Consider the following 4,979-nt stretch of genomic DNA (forward strand, 5'->3'; position numbering starts at 1 on the left):
TTAAAGTAATTCAGAACAAAGTGGTAAAGAAGACAATGTCCATATTTTAGAACCACACAATGGAAGGAAGGTTTATTTTATCTGGAACTGAAATTTTCTGTACTGCATAATCTAATTCAACCTATCTGTACAGCTCATTTGAACAACTGAAACACAGGAAGCACAGAATGAGAAAGCGATCCTTTAATTCTGGATAGATTATGGTAATGCCTGGAAACATCTTAGAGTATATTAAGCAGTTAATCAAAAAGTATTGGTAAAGTCCCCTGAGGGAGGGGAGAAGGAAGATGGAACTATTAAACCTTACCATCAGGGAATCCCCTGATACTGTATCAAACTTTAAGAACATCCAAATCAATAGGCCATGCCCTTGATCATGAGGCTTACTCTTGTGAAGCTTATGTAGGTAGCAGAGAAACTTAGACTACCTATAGGCATGCCTAAGATTTACTTCTGGAGGGCCTCTTTAGTTGCTCAGATGTGGTCTCAGTCTCTCTAAGCCCAGCTCTGCAAATGAAACCATTGCCCTCCCCGCTCATGGGACATGACATCCAGGGGTAGAAAGCCTCCCTGGCAATGTGGGAGAGGACTCCCAGGGATGAATATAGACCTGGTATCGTGGGACCAACAGTTCCATATTGACCAAAATGAGGAAAAGAAGTGTAATTAATAAAGTATCAGCTGCAGAGAGAGTTCAAATAGAGTGGAGAGGCTACTCTGAAGGTTGCTCTTTTGGAAGCTTCAGGTAGACCTTGCTACCTATCATACATAACCTGCCAAGCCCCAACCAGGACCATTCCAGCCAATCCTACTGAACACCTAGGGCAATATATAAAATTCCACAAAAGTTCCAGGCACTAGAGTAACTTGCTAGAAACCTACAACCTCCAGATGGGTCCCTGGTCCAGAGAAGTCTTGAAACCTAGCCCAGCTTCTCCAGAACATCAGATAGTTCCATCTCCCTACCATGTATTAGTGACAGACCCTTTCAATATAAAAAATTTAGACTTGCCATAACCCAAACAACCCGACGGAGAGGTATAGAAAGATCAAAGGTGATAGTGGAATTATACATAAAAGATAGGACTTAACAAATGAATATGAACGCTGAGGCATTAAATTGATATTTCTTTTTGTCTCCAAAAAGTATTTTTGAGAGCAGGATTTGTAATGATGGGACTAGTATGTATGGGGAATGAATATTCTGGTATTGAATTTATGCATTATTATTATTATTATTTTTACAATATGTGGGAGGAAATGTGCCACAGATAAGCTTTCTGTATTTCAGCAATTCATTTGACAGTAACAGTAGTTTCAGGTAAAATTTTACCTAAGGTAGCCAGGTCTGATATCTAGATATTAGGTACCTGTATAGACTTTCGAATTATATTAAATGATTCAACAATCACTTTCCTAAAGCTGCCTTAAATCATTGTGAATGTTGCAGTTTAGGACAGCACAAAGTGGCTATGGTATTATTCTGTAGGTCAGAAATCTGGGTTTTCTCAACTGGGTCTCTACTCTTAGATCCAGAGGCTGAAATAAAGGTGTCGGCCAACAATGCTCTTATCTGGTGGCTCTTTGAAGAATGTGCTTCCAGCCTTCAGATGTGTGCAGAATCCAGTTCTTTGTGGTTGTAGGATTTAGGTCTTGATTTCCTTACTGACTCTCAGCTGGGGGCTTCCCTTAGCACTGCACACAGATGCCTGCGAGTCAGAGCAGCAATTACATGTCAAATACTTTTTTAACTTAAAAAAACCTGTTTATTGAGAATCACTTCCTGTGTCAGGGCTCTGTCACTACCCCTCAGGCTCAGCTTTTTCCTGTGGGTAAGCATGTGGGCTCAATATGTGGATGGAGAAGTGCTATTTCTGTTCGGGACCAATCTACTCCAGCCACGGCTTCATGCTCCTCTGCAACGATTGTAAGGTGTTCTACGTCTGTAAATCCAAATGTCACAAAAACTTTTAAAAGATGTATAATCCTCACATGGCTGGGTTGACTAAGGCACTCTGAATGGAGGCTGGTAAAGTGTCTACAGTGCATAATTCATTTGAATTTGAAAAACGTAGATATGAACCTGTCAAGTACCAGTGAGAACTGTGGAATAAAACTATTGTTGCAATGAAGAGAGTCGAAGGAATTAAACAAAAATGTCAAGATAAATTTATAATGAACAGGTTGAAAAAAAATAAAGACCTACAGAGAGTTCAGGCCATCAGAGAAGTCAAGGAAAGCATCGTCTTATCCGGACTCCTCTTGCAGGCAAAGAAAAGCAGCTGGAGGAAAAAAATGGTTCAGTGATGACAACAGGATGTGGATGTGGAAGATATTTATTAAAAATCTCACTGTCTGTAACCATTTCTATATGTGTGCTTGAAAGTCTCTCCTGGAGACTTGGAACTGCTAAACTATTGATTTATGTTTGCCATAAGATCATTCAAATGAAAGGTAATTAAAAATACATCTCTCCTACATTGCTACCTATAAAACATCAGATGTTAGATTTTATCTCAACTTTAAACTTTCATTGGTAAGTTGTACTTACGGAAATTGTGAAAATTCTGTAAGTATAGAGGTGAATTATGGGCATAAAATCTTCGTATCATTTGGATAACGGCCCTAGGCAGGATTTATATGGTAAGGAATGACAAAAGTTTATGACTAATGACATATAATAAAACTTTCTTTGCAGTAAAATGCTCCCTTTATTAATGTTATAGAAGAGGGGCCACAATAAGCAACCAACAGTCTGTTTGAAAAAGGGCCTTAAATGATACTTTTATTTGTAAGATTTCCTGTTTTCGTTTACTAGAATCTTACATGAGCATTTTGCCCCCCTGAGATTGAGGCCTAATTAGGTTGGACCGTTCTGCACTGGTTTAAGTGTTCTGTTAGCCAGCTGTGGGTTTTGTGGGCGAGCGCTGAATAATTTTTTCCTGATGTGAGACTAAACTCTTTTAATTTCCACTAACCTGAGATTCCTGGTGGAACAAGTTTTATTTTTCCAGCTTGGCTCTAATTTAGAAGCAGAGTAATCCCTGTGCCTTTTAAAATTGGTGTTGTTTTCTTTACAAAAGCTCCTGCTGTTTTTGTGAATTTATGGGTAGAGCATTGGTTCATTATTTGGATGCGATAAAATAATTTACAAAGTAAAAAAGAAAAACTTTATTGTGGTGGCATACATAACTCAAAACCTCCTATTTTAACCACTTTGGGGTGTACAATTCAGTCGTATTAATTATATTCACGACATTGTGCTACCATCACCAAAATCCATTACTGATAATTTTCCCTCATTGTCAGCAGAAACTTTGCACCCATTAAGTAATAACTTTCCATTTCCCTCACTCACTGCCCCTGGTAACCTGTTGTCTACTATCGGTATCTATGAGTTTGCTTATTCTGGGTATTTAATATAAGTGAGACTAGACAATATTTGTCTCTCTTGTGTCTGGCTTATTTCATTTCACACAACATTATGGTTTATCTATGTTGTAACTTATGTCAGAACTTCATTGCTTTTTATGGCTAAATAATATTGAATTGTGTGTATATACCACATTTTGTTGATCTATTCATGTGTGAATGAACACTTGGGTTGTTCCATCTTTTGGCTATGAATATTAGTGTATAGGTATCTGTTCGAGACCCTGTTTTTACATTCTGTGGGGGTTATTCCTAGGAATGGAATTGCTAGACTACACGGTAATTCTATTTTTAACTTTTTAAAGTACTGCCATATTACTTTCTCAGTGACTGTACTAATCTATAGTAACGCCTGCAGTGTATAAGGGCTCCTATTTTCTCTACATCCTCACCATCTCCTATTTTCTTTTTTTTAAATTTAATCTAATTTTTAATGCAATTTTATTGAGATATATTCACACACCATACAGACCATCAGAAGTATACAGCCACTGGCTCTCAGTATTTTCACCTAGTGTGCATACATCCTCATCATCAACTTTAGAACATTTTTAGAAAATAAGCAAAAATAAAAATGAAATTTCTCCCATATCCCTTATCCCCACCTATTGTTGACCCACAGTATTGGTGTGGTACATTTGTTATTGTTGATGAAAGAGTATTACAATATTACTGCTAACTGTAGTACATAGTTTTCAATAGTAAACTTTTTTCCTATATACCCCATCTGAGCTGATTTGAAACTGTCATGTACTACAGAAAAGCCATGCATGTTAATCCTCATTTGATATTGCTGGGTGATCTTTTTGTTTGTTTCCATGGTGATGTGACCCACCCAAATCGTGGGTGATAACTATCGATTAGATATTTTCCATCAAGATGCATCTCCACCCATTCAAGGTGGGGTTGCTTACTGGAGCCCTTTAAGAGGGAACCATTTTGGAAGGAGCCTATAGTGCTGACAGAATATACACAGCCAGAGACCTTTGGAGAGGCAGGGGGAAAATGCCCCTGGGGGAAGCATTATGAAATGGGAAGAGAAAGCTAATGATGTACCCTCCCAGCTGAGAGCAAAACCCAAAGTCTCATTGGTTCTTTCTTTGGAGTTAAAGTATATCCCTCTGGATGCCTTAGTTTGGACATTTTCATGGCCTTAGAACTATAAACTTGTAACTTGATAAATTCCCTTTTTAAAAGTAGTTCTGTTGATTTCACCTCAGTTGATTTCCAAAGGTTTAAGTTGAGTCTAGTTAAAAGTCTTCACATATTAAGCAACTGCTCCTCATTCTGTAGCCTCATTCTATATTCTGGTAACCTAAATTCTATATTTTATGGCTATGAGTTTATGGTGTAAGTTTAACCTAGTTAAAGTTCTGCACATACTAAACAACTGCTCCCCATTCTTTAGCCTCTTTCAGTATCCTGGTAGCTTAAATTCTATATTTTATGGTGTTGAGTTTACATATTGTAATTAATTCATATCCTTTTGTGTCTGACATTTTACTTAGCATACTGTCCTCAAAGGTTTGTCCATGTTGCTGTGCATC

The 4,979-nt window shown here is 37.7% G+C and overlaps 1 pseudogene; it reads left to right on the forward strand.

Moving 5' to 3' along the window:
* The first annotated feature begins 1,851 nt into the window (after positions 1-1,851).
* Positions 1,852-2,343, forward strand: LOC143683059 (putative ribosome biogenesis protein RLP24 pseudogene; annotated as a pseudogene).
* The last annotated feature ends 2,636 nt before the right edge of the window (positions 2,344-4,979 follow it).

This window comes from Tamandua tetradactyla, chromosome 5 (genome assembly GCF_023851605.1).
Source record: "Tamandua tetradactyla isolate mTamTet1 chromosome 5, mTamTet1.pri, whole genome shotgun sequence".
NCBI classification, from domain to species: domain Eukaryota; kingdom Metazoa; phylum Chordata; class Mammalia; order Pilosa; family Myrmecophagidae; genus Tamandua; species Tamandua tetradactyla.